General features: G+C 34.7%; 1 protein-coding gene across 2 annotated transcripts in view; it reads left to right on the top strand.

Annotated features, from left to right (window-relative positions):
- The window catches only part of kcng1 (potassium voltage-gated channel, subfamily G, member 1), a 59,458-nt gene that overhangs the window by 36,238 nt on the left and 10,856 nt on the right, over window positions 1-12,364 (top strand). Inside the window, exon 1 of one of the 2 annotated variants that reach the window (XM_079588264.1) lies at window positions 911-1,013. The exons of the other annotated variant lie outside the window; for it this stretch is intronic. The gene's annotated coding sequence lies outside the window, so the exon portion shown is untranslated. Of the gene's footprint in view, window positions 1-910; window positions 1,014-12,364 lie in introns of those variants that run through there. 2 annotated transcript variants of the gene reach the window in all.

Raw genomic sequence — 12,364 nt, 5'->3', positions numbered from 1 at the left:
ACTAAAGTACTAAAAGCTGTTTAATTCATATAGCGACAAATATAGGGCTAGGCCTATAACTTTCCAGAGAAAAGGTTAGTATAAGGTAAAGGGACAAGTGTAAATTACAAATGTGGTCAACATTATGGCTTAAATGCTGTCGATTTGAGTTCAACTTGTCCTAAACCTGGAATATTTCTTTAAATAAGATGAGGTACATTTTTGGGCTGCCCCCAACTAAAGATTTTTCTAGCGGCCTCCATTGTTATGCAGTAAGCGTGCTAATATTTTAGCTTTACACACTCCACACAAACGCTTAGATATGCGTTCAATAATAGCACACATTTATCTAGGAGCATTAGAGCAAGCAGCAAAGTAAAGTTGCTAATATACTTTCAAATAATAAGCCAAATTTGAGGTCTATGAATGATGTTCTTTCCCCGACTATTCAAATTTTGGTCGGCTAACCCTCTACTCATCTACTAACGTTTAGTCGACTATTAGCCCTAGTCAATTTTGATTCCAATTGGGGGAGAAAAATCTCAACAACAGAAACTTCCAATTTTTGTTCTCCCATTGCCTGCTGTAATGTATGCAGTTCTCTAGCATATGTTGAGCTGATGTAGAGCCATCTAAATGATAATGACACAATGAAACCCTCTGAAAATCACTGCGCTGGAGGGGATGCATATGTGCCCGTCAGTTCAAAGACACTTGGCGATTCCTGCTCGGAAAGAAGGAATCCTTCCTTCGGTGGTTGGTTGCTATGGATATCTCTCAAAAGCTCTTAGAATAATGGCACATCCCACCTCTGATGTCAGAGCTGTTGATGTGTGTGTAAAGAGGGAGGGAGCTGAAGCCTGTTGCTCATATCATCAAATGTGCCGCCAGCACTCCAGAAGCTCCAGAGCCTGTTGAGGGATCAGATAGAGTTGGAACGCAGACTGCATTTTTCCTTTTTCCTTTTATAGTAAAAGAGAAAGAATCTTTCATTCCTAGACAGCATGAACACTCTCAAGTACAGATGAACTACGGTAAGTATTTCCAACTAATGTTGGTTTTCTTTTTCTTTGGTTTTTGCAGTTGTGTTTTGTTGTGGTGGAAGTTTCATCAGAGAATGCTGGCGAAAAGATGTTCTGAATGCAGATTTTTTAACCATTCAAAGATCAGCTTGAAAGGGATGTTGTGTTTGTGTAAACAGAAACACGCAGTGGACGTGTGTGTCCTGTGAGTCAGTGAAGTACTGCGCTAGTACGGGCTGCCCAAATCAGATCAGGGCTCGTAAGATCGCAGCTTGTGGACTGAACGCGGACGAGAGAAGATCAAATAATATCGGTGGAAATTTCAGCGCATAACCATCATCTACCTTTTTTTTCCTGCTGCATATTTCTGTTCATAATATTTTCTTGTATATTGTACAATATTATAGGGTTTATTTAAAAAAATGTATATGATATGCAGATTTAGTAATCAAAGCACTCACAATTAATTGAAAATCGTTGCTCAGGAAAGCCCTTAAATGCATCACAATTTAAAGGGACAGTTTGATTCCTAAAATGGTATGACTTTCTTTCTTCGGTGGAATGCAAAGAAGGTATTTTGAACAATGTCTCAGTGTGTTTTTGTCTTTACAATGAAAGTCAATGGGGTCCAATGTCGTTCGGCTCCCTGCGTTCTTCAGAATATCTTCTGTTGCAGAAGAAAGAAAGTCAGAAAGTCAGTTTGGAACAACATGAAGATGAGTAAACAATGGCAAAATGTTATTGTGGCAAAGCATTGAATGGATAAAAGTGGCTTTAGAAATCAATATATTGTTTATTTTTATCATTCTGCGGGCCTGCAGGAGACACAAATTTCCTTGAGGTGGATTTAGTCTGTTCACACACAACATGTTCTTTCCATGTGCTCAAATGTCTTTAAAGGTGTGTTTTTTGTTCTGTCCATAAAATGAAAGTTAATGGGGTCCAAGGTTGTTCTTGTTCTTAAAAATATCTTCTTCTGCGTTGTTTGGTGCAGTGTGTTCCCATCGAACATTCGTAAAACATGATGGTACAAATGAGCTTGAATTGTTTGGATGGTCAGACAAACCTCTACTATTGCATTTATCTAACATTTAATTTTTCTATATCATTTGTTTAATCGTAAAATAATTTGTATTCAAATAAATTGACAGCTCTTAGCCCTAAATAATCAATATATTGAACTTCTAAAATGTATTCACCTTACTGCATATTCATTTTCACAATTCTTTAATATATTTTAGTTTAGCGTGTAGATAAATAGTACTGTGGTGCTTGCTGTGCACCTTTTTATGTTTAATATGAGATATACGTATCTGTACTTCGCCAATAGCATTGCTTTTTCATCTTATGTTTTATTTTATGTCATGGCAATTGCAACAGTTTGTATCTAATTCCTGTGACTCATGTTCATTCTTATGCTTGCTTTGTCCTGAGAACTGACAAATCTTCATGAGCGGCATTCAATTTCAATCCCAAAGTCCATTTCGTTGCACATTATAGATGCACGCTTGTCCTGTGTTTGATGAGCACACAGTGTGACAGTCAATCCTTCTGATGGAAGACAAATACGATGCCATTACCAAATGACAGCAGTCAGGATGAGTCAAATTGGTTTAATTTAACAGCGCCATTTATCCAGAATTCACAAATGCATCGCATAATGCTCAAGCCCAGCGTTTGACTTTTTTAATTGCACCACTTGCTGTTAAATATTTTCTATTAGATTTGGTCGTGTGTAAAGCTAGTGCATCTTTCTGGCATTTACAGTACATTCAATCAACATCAGGATCTATTTGGGCATTTTAATTGTACATATGAAATGGGATAAGGTGAATACATGTACAATTGAGTCCAAAAGTCTGAAACCACATTAAGCAAATTTAAAACAAGAAAAGGTTATGATGTAAAAAAAGTCAAATTAAAGACTTGCTTTTTCGCGAAAGGTCAGGTTCTTGATTTCTGAAGCTCAAGATCTCAAATCAAGCTGGAGAACATGATTATAAGGTGAAGGTGTAGCCTGGGATTTTTTCTACTTACATTTTTATCCTGAGAAAATGATTTGCAATGGAAAAAAAGTCGCATTCAATCAGAAAAATCAGCAGTATTTTGGTCTCAGACTTTTGGACTTCTCTATATTCTGTTAGCACATATCAACACATCCAGGGTTATAAATCTCACTGTGGGTGGTTTGGGAAGAGTTGCTGACACTTAGTCATAATGAAGTACACTTATCTGAATGTGAAAGAGTTTCTTGGTGGTTGAGTGGCATCTAGGGCCATGAGTGGGTATGAGTGGTCATCATCTTCCCAAGGTGGGAACGTGTCCTCTCGTTGAATCATCATCGTGGTGTAGTGGTGACTCGGACGGGTAGCTTGATGTTTCATTTGCATTATTATGAATTTCAAGTCTGAAGATGACTGACATACAAATGAGTCTGTTTAGCTAAGACAGTGATTCACTGTGTGTCTGTGACAACTTCCTCTCCAGTTATTCTCATGAGAAATGGACTCGCACTCTGAGTTTATTGAGAAGAGATTAGATCTCTACAAACAAAGGTTTTGCATAAACCTGTAGGAGTTCGGATTGATTCGACTAGCAGCTTTTCCTCACCTTAACTGCATTTACATTTGTGCTTTTAACATGTTATTTTCTAGCGACTATTTAGCGTTCATGGGAATCAAACCCATGACCTTAGTGTTGCATTAGCATGTTATACTGTTGGAATTTTATGGAAAATCATTTTTCAAATGCCATATAATTGCTTAGAGCGTAGAAAGACATTAATATGACTGCTGTCTCTTAGGTTTAAACATCTAATGTTAATAGAACTAATTGGAGTTTAGTATTAAACAAGACCAGAAATACGTGTTCAATGTATTTTAACATTCGCATTGTAAAGGTAATGCTTTCATTTAGCAAGGATGCATTAAATGAATCAAAAGTGACAGTAAAGGCATTTATAATGTTACAAAAGATTTCTATTTCAAATAAATGCTGTTCTTTTGAACTTCCCATTCTATTCTTCAGATAATTAAAAAAAAAAAAAAATGCATCACATTATCCCCAAAAATATGAAGCAGCACAACTGTTTCAACACTGATACAGTAATATTATTCATAAATATTTACTGAGCAGCAAATCATAATATTAAAATGATTTCTGAAGAATTATGTGACGACTGGAGTAATGATGCTGAAAATTCAGCTTTATGACATTTCTGAGTGAAAGCATGAGTCTCTTTCTTCTGCTGAACACAAAAGAAGATATTGTCAAGTATAACAAATAGGCCCATTGACTTTCGTAGTAAGGAAGAAAAATACTATGGAAGTCATTTTGAAATAAATTTATACAGGTTTGGATGAAAGTAAATGACAGAATTTTCATTTTTGGATGAACTATCCCTTTAAGACCAGGAAAGTGTATTAAAAGATACAATCTGTGTAATTGTGACTTTAAAGCATAGTTGGTTTTGCTGGGATCTGCTCAGGGGCCAGTTTTATGTCCTTTCACTGCAATTTCAGGTTCAAAGAACACGTCCCCGAGAGCTTTAGTGATTTACAATGACAAAGGGCTTCATCAGCTTCATGTGAATTGAAAAAGGGCTGGTTTTAATGAGAAGGGTTAATGTCTTTTCATACCTTTATGTGCAGCGTAATTGTGAACCGTGGTCAGGATATTGCAATTATAATGGTCATTCCCTGTTTGCAGCGCTTATGATTAGGGGATTTCTCATATACCGTAAGGTAGTGATGATGGTGAGTCTGCAGATTTTCTAACGTTATTATTGAAGTGAGAAGCCGTTTATATTCTCAGACATTAGCCTTTAGTGTTTCTTAGTGATTTTGTTGTCAATTCATTGGCCGCAAGACTAGAATAAGTTTTGTAATCTGAATTCAGTTCCTCATCCTTTTTTTAGCCAATCACCCGAGGGATAAATGCCATGTGACTAGATGATTGGTTAAAACTGGAGGCTAAATTGTTTAATTCTACTGGGATTAAGTAAAATTAGAAATAGTTTAATTCAATGTTTTTACTTACTCATGTTGTTCCAACTGTATTCGGTGATGTTCGGATAAAAATGTGTGCTAAATGATTCAATGTAAATGTAAATTATGTTATTTATTTATATTTATATGCCAGTTTATAGTTAAAAGGATTTAAAAATCCATAAAACTAGTCCTGGCAAGTTATGCACTAATGATCTTGTGCAACAAAACTGAAAAATAAGTTATTTTCTGGAAATCTTGCTCTTCATCAAAGCTATTAAATCTAATTTGCAGTCAGATTCAAAAATGGAGCAGCATTAATCCCAAATATTGACAATTTATATATTGCATTTAGTAATGGACCACTTTTATGGCATTTGTTTTATTTGGTAACACCTTACAATAAGGTTTCATCTGTTACAATTAGTTAATTACAACAGTTAACATGAAAGCGATGAATAATTAATAACTGCATTTATTAATCTTAGTTAGTGTTAATAAATATTTTTTTCAAATCAATTTTTTTTTTTTTTTTTTATATTAGTTAATGCTTGGTGAACTAACATTAATAAATGATGTAAAAAAAAAAGGGTATTGTTAGTTCATTTATTTATTAATCTTAACAAATGAGACTTTGTTGTAAAGTGTTGCCGTTTATAATTTTTTTTTTTTTATGGTAACTGTTGTTGTGTGGAAAAGAGCTGAAATTCTTCTGTTTTCCACATAAAAACCCTCATATATAGGTTTGGAACAAAATGGGTAAATAATGACAGACTTATTTTGGGATTATCCTCATAAAGTGCAGCTGAGAGTTTGTTCTCCAGTAACGTCTTGCAGTGCTTTGTCATTCTCATCCTCTCCAAGTTGCTTTATTCCCAGTCGACAGCCTGTGAACGATGGTGAAGTAAATGTGGTTTGAAGCCCACTCTGCAGGACAGGAGTTTATCATTGACAATATCTAAAAGAATAAGTGAAGTGACACCAGGCGGCCTCGAATTCATCACCCTCGGCTCCCGTCTCAAAGCCTCTCGTTTGAAGTTTGGAGAGTCCGCGCATTTCAATCTATCTCATCAGATGAAGTGCTTTCCGCTGTGTTGACACCATCCAATAACACTGTTCTTGTTTTTCATACTCCTTCAAACACATTTTCTGTTCTACACTGGCTTTCTGACTCCTCGTTCCTCTTTAATATATGCCGTCCAGCTGCTGTCCAGCTAATGGAGATCCGCTCAAGCCGTGACACTGTTCACACTGACACCCGTTACGGGCCGCTGTGGTTTCCGGTCCTGGAAGTGCTTGGACATAATGGAGATGACTCACTGAGTTTGGCCTGTTGGTGTCACACAGGAGATGGATTATAACTGCATGAAACTGTGTGGTAATGCACATAACTGCTGGACAATACCTTATGTAATCATTACGTAATTTATGTTGATGTTTGTGCAGTCCCAGCTGAACACAAAACAATTAGAATATAGAAAAGAGCAACAGAAAGAAACAGAAAGTGATCAGACGACAGGTTTGTAGGTTTCAATGTTTGTGAGTCTTTTTTTCCTTTCAATTATAGTTAGTCATTTGTTAGGAATGCAAGAATTTCAAGGATGTTCATTTTGGATTAATATTTCAGGTTATTGCTTTCAAATATGTGCAACAAAAAGATATAGGCCTATATTTAATAAAAAAATAATTTTATACAGATTGAAACACAAATGCAGTATTAATTTAATTCCTAAGGTTAATTTATAAAAAAAAAAAAACATGCCTGGGTTACATTTCACATTAATGTATATAACTTATATAATATATATACCGGTATATATATAGGCTATATATAATGATAAGATATAATATATATACTTAATAAATACTTTACATTTAAAATATATTATACATATATCTTATATCTTACCATTTTAAATGTAAAGTGTTTATATATGATGGCTGTATTTGTTACACTGAAAATGATTTAGACTAATAAAACAATAAATTATTAACAAAAAAGTTATGTATATAATTTTACATAATAAATTAAGTATAATAGTTCTCCACCAATTATTTTCACTATGATGCACCTGGACATTTATATATATATATATATATATATATATATATATATATATATATATATATATATATATATATATATATATATATATATATATATATATCATATAATAAAATATATAATTTCTCAATTCTCATTACTGCAATGCAAATATATATATATATATATATATATATTTTTTTTAATGTAAAATATTTATATGTGATAGCAGTTGTGTTGCTCTAAATATGTTTTTGACTAATTAAAAAAATGCATTTTTACAGTTTTACAATATTAATGAGAATGTTAGAATCATCACTGAAAATTCTGAAAAAAAAAATATATATATATATATATATATATATATATATATATATATATATATTTGCATTGCAGTAATGAGAATTGAGAAATTAAATATTTTATTATATGATATATATATATATATATATATATATATATATATATATATATATATATATATATATATAGCCTATATATATATATATATAATATATATTGATTTGGATGACATTAATGCAACTTAGCATTGCATGATTTATTGTTACTTTTCACAATGTGAAAAATCAGATCCTAAAAAGCAAAAATGTAATTACATTTTATTTTGATTTTGAAGTGACATATACGACCTGAAGATGTTCCTGACAGTGTGATTTACCCAGTAGTGTGTGATGATAATCCGCATCGAGGAGGTTTGCATCGTGACCCTATTATACATTTTTGCCTGCAACAATGCATTAATAACCGGAGCCATTAGTGCACAAATAGAGATCAGGATGACCCAGCTGCTGGAATTTAAATAAAAACAGTGACTGCTATGCAATGCATCTCTGCCGGTGATGTGCTGAAAACCTGCCAGGAATAGAAGCAGTGCTGTGGCAAAGGTTAAGTACAGTGAGAAGATGGAGAGGTTTGCTGAACCACTGAAGCCGAGAGACTGTTTTATGTGTGGTGGACACATGAGAGGAAGGGAAAGCAATTATAGCCCGAAGATGTTTCTAGTTTCAATATATTCAGCGATTTATTAAATCCACCCACTAATATCTAAAAAAAAATCTCTCTCTCTCCGATTCCCGACCGATGTAAGCAGATGTCTTACGATGTGAGCATGGCTGCGGGCGCTGTTGGACCCGAACATCCCGATGTTGAACATGTGTTGTGTGTACATAGAGTCTGTGTACAAAGACGGTTCAAGAGATGCACTTCTGCGTCCCTGCCGATCTGTTGCGGGAATATTCTCTGCTGCGAGCTACAAGTGTCAGAGTTACAGATGAGGAGAGAACAGCGTTATGCAGTGTTCAGGATTGTGGAGAGAGAATGAATGTGCTTTCTTGTGTCGTTGGTAGAGGAAGATCATTCACGCTGAGAGCGATGGTTTTTCCAGATGGCGCACATAAGAATAACTCAAAAATCTGTTGTCTGACTTGGTGTGAGTCATTTAATGAACAAAAATAATGAGATATGATCTTTGAGATTAATACTCCTTCTATGCAACAATGAGTAATTGAAGGCATTTTTATATTATTTAGTCAAAATGGCGGAAAAATCACAAATACAATCACTTGTAATATGATTAAATTGCTTATCACTTTTTACCAATTAGGTCGCTGTTACCAAATTGATGTTGTGTGTTCAGTGGGAGTAGACAATGACACACATACCAAGTTTGGTGTCAATATGGGTTGATTTCACTTTCCCGCCGGAACGGTTGGATATAATTGGGGAAACTACGAAAACATGAGTAAAACAGACAATTACTAGTTTAAACTAAAGGTTTATTTAGTGTTCCTTACAACTTACCAAAGACCCAGTGATCCGTGGATATTGACATGCAGCCAGGAATCGTGTTTCCTGACATTTTGACCCCAGTGAAATAGATAAAGCAAATTTGCCTGTGAACGCTTTATATACAATATAGGTAGGTCAAATCCGGGTGATCACTTATAGGCTATCAATGTTATATCGTCATATAGTCCAGCCCTAAAACTTGTAGGCCTATAGTTTTTCAGCCTATAGTTAGGCCTATAGTCAGTATTTATTTTAAAAAAAGTCCAATTATGCAGAATATACAATGGTAAATATTGAATTGATTAGTTGTCAATACAATAAATAACAATACAAAAATAGGGTGATTTTTCCCCAATTCAGCATATTGGCACAAAATGACAACTGCAAATTCATGTTTCGCTGCCTGGAGTTGCAGCGATCCATTTGCTTTTCTTTTCTTTAGCTTTCGGCAGTCTGTAAAATATACCTCAGATTTCTTGTCAGAATCAGCTTGGCACCAAGCCATCAAATTTGTTGATGTTTTCGTTATTCGAGAACAGTTTTGGTTCAATTAAAAAGCTTTTAATAACTTTTTGTCTGCGTGGTCTTAAGATGATCTGAGATGATTTTTGTGAAACTTGGACCAGCGGTCTAGGAGGAGTTTGGAAAAGCAGGTTTTTAAAAAAAGAAAGATGTGTTGTATTTTTTTGTATAAAATTGGTATCATTGTTCTCGGTATGACTCAATGAACCTATAAAGAAAGTTTAATTAAAATAGGCAAAATTAATAAAAAAAAAAAAGCTGATGTGGGATAATTGGTATCATTCGACATGCTGCACTGAAATAAAAGTTGTATGATTTGTAGCAAAAATAGCCATTTTTCATATCTCCTGACCAGTAGGTGGCACTGTGCCAAGACACGTAGCCTCAGATCATGCTTGTGATGATATGTACCAAGATTTGTCTCAGTATTCGAACGCATTCTGGAAGTATAGCCTCACACCCAATTTGGCGTGCTATTTTTCAAATATGTTTGCACGTTATTCGATATTTGGTTTATCAAAATGCTTTTAATAACTTTTAGCCAGCATGATCAGAAGATGATCTGAGCCAATTATAGTGAAAATCTAATTTTCCCATCTAAATCCCATGATATTGGTATAAAATTAGAGAAAACAATTCCGTAATTGATCCTTTTAAAAACATTTAAAAAATGTATGTTCTGAGAATGTATGTTCTTAATTGGAACGTTAGCCAAACATATTTGTGTTAGCTGGGATGGTGTCACAGAGCTCCAGGATGCAGTCTGGACCCCATAGACGATGGGTGGGCGCACCAGAAGAGAGCATGAGATGCGTGGGAGGGGGTGGGGCGACGTTTGCCAAGTGTCTCTCCAGGCAACCGTGGAGGATGGGTCTATCATCACCCAAAAAATGAATCTTCCTGCTTAATCATAACAGGCGAGCAATGTGGATACAAAGTGTATGTACAAAAATAGGTGGTATAGTGACATATGATGAACATAATGGAAATTATGCACAAAATTGATATCAGAATGTTTACCAGCTGTTCATGGTTTGGGTGAACAGCTGGTAACTTTTTTTCTGGCAGATGATGAATTTGATATAAATATATATTTGTGTTTGTCTTAAGTTGTTTTTCCCCCCAAGTAGATTAAAAATATCTGATGTAAGAACTAAAACGCAATAAAAAAATTGTTAAAAATAATGAAGGCATTGGTTTTGGCGAAATTAGCACAAGGAAGCATGGTATTTCACAGTGCTATTTTAGTTTATTCATATTTTTAATTTGTTTTTTATTTTTATATTTTTCATTTTAGGTAACGTTTTAGTATTTTTGCTGTTTTTGCCATTTTATACGTTTTTATCATTATTTTATTGACTATATACTTTATATACATTTTTATTACAGTTTTAGTAGTACATCAAGTACTAAACTGCCTTGGCAACTTGCTGAAATAAAAGTTTAATTTTTATTTCAGTTAATATTTATTTAATTCCAAGCAACAACAACAATTAAATTTTTTTTTAATAACCCTGATATTTTATGATTTTCATTTAAATGCACCAATAAAATAATGCATAGTAACAAACAGCAATAATTGGCACACATACACTACCGTTTAAAAGTTTGGGGTCAGTACGATTATTTTATGTTTTTGAAAGAAACTCTCACCAAGGCTGGATTTATATGATCAAAAAGTTCTGAATCGATTTATTGAAATGTATTTGAACCGGCAATGACTCGAATTTCCCAACTCTAAAAACAGCCAGTCTATTGACACTGTCCTTAGACGAAAAGTGCATTCAAATAATTTCATTTCACCAGAAAAATCATCACAATACTCTATATCATCATGAATATTTAATATAATGGCCAGCCCATAATGTTCGGTTATGTGGATGATGTTTTGACGTGTTTAGCAGAACGGAGAGGATGTTTTATTGTGTGCAAAGTTGCACCAGAAGAAAAGCTTTGGCTTCTGTGTTTGACATGCAAATAAGTTTCAGCCATAGATAATTCAATAAACCTCATACAAATCAGCCAGGAGATATTTCCCATGTTATCCATCACTTTGACGAGATCCAGCACTGATATTCTAGTTATTGTTCTTCTGACCTTAACCTCGTGCACACTCACACACATATGCTTTAAAATAATCCCAAAAAAATTTGTACGTGAAAGTAAATGACTTTCTTTCTTGCTGATCAAGATTTTCCCTTTAAATATTTAAATCTAGATGGGATATATCAGAAGCAGCGTGGAGGCAGTTGCCCTTCAATTTAGCAAGACGGCTGAGTGTATTAAACACAAGCAATTTTCCAATTGAGTAATTTTGTCTGGCTGTCACGGGATGATTGTTCTTGCCTTTCAACAGTCACCAAATCTTGCTATGTAAATAAGCGACGCCTGTAATCTTCCTGTGCTCCGCATACTAAATATCACATTACCAGACCTCTTATTCTACTCAAGTAGCTCAGTCCTCTTGGGGAACAACTATTATTCAAATAGCACTTTAATATATTGTGTTGTGGTGTCAAGAGAATCTCACCATCTGCTCTAAATATCTCCTTTTGTGTTTTACAGATGAAAGATAAATCATTTCGTGATGTTCATTTTGGGGAACGCTGTTCTTTGAAAGCAGAGGACTGAGATGTTCAGAGCTCAGTTTTCTACATGATGAAGGTTATAGCGGTGTGTGAGGTTTGGAAAGTGTGCTCAGCATGTTACTGGCAGAATCACTGTCCTGTGACTCAGAGGCAATCTGGAGAAAAAGCCCTGGAGCAAAGCTGTGATCTCGCTGCGTCAGAGAGAAATCGACGCTTGAAAACGCACTGGTACCAACGCTGCGGTTCAAAGGGTCGCTCTTTTCTCGCACACTCTTTCATTCTGTCCTTCCGTACTGTGGTTCCTTAAAAGGGATGGTTCACCACAAAGAAAACTGTGTCATCATTTACTCATCCTCTTGTTGTTCTTTCTTTCGTAGAAGAGAAATCTTGAAGAACGTCTTGGAAAAAGCACTG

The sequence above is a fragment of the Phoxinus phoxinus genome (genome assembly GCF_949152265.1).
Source record: "Phoxinus phoxinus genome assembly, chromosome: 18".
Lineage (NCBI taxonomy): Eukaryota > Metazoa > Chordata > Actinopteri > Cypriniformes > Leuciscidae > Phoxinus > Phoxinus phoxinus.
The sequence above is the reverse complement of the archived record's forward strand: the minus strand, read 5'-3'. Positions and strand labels throughout refer to the sequence as shown.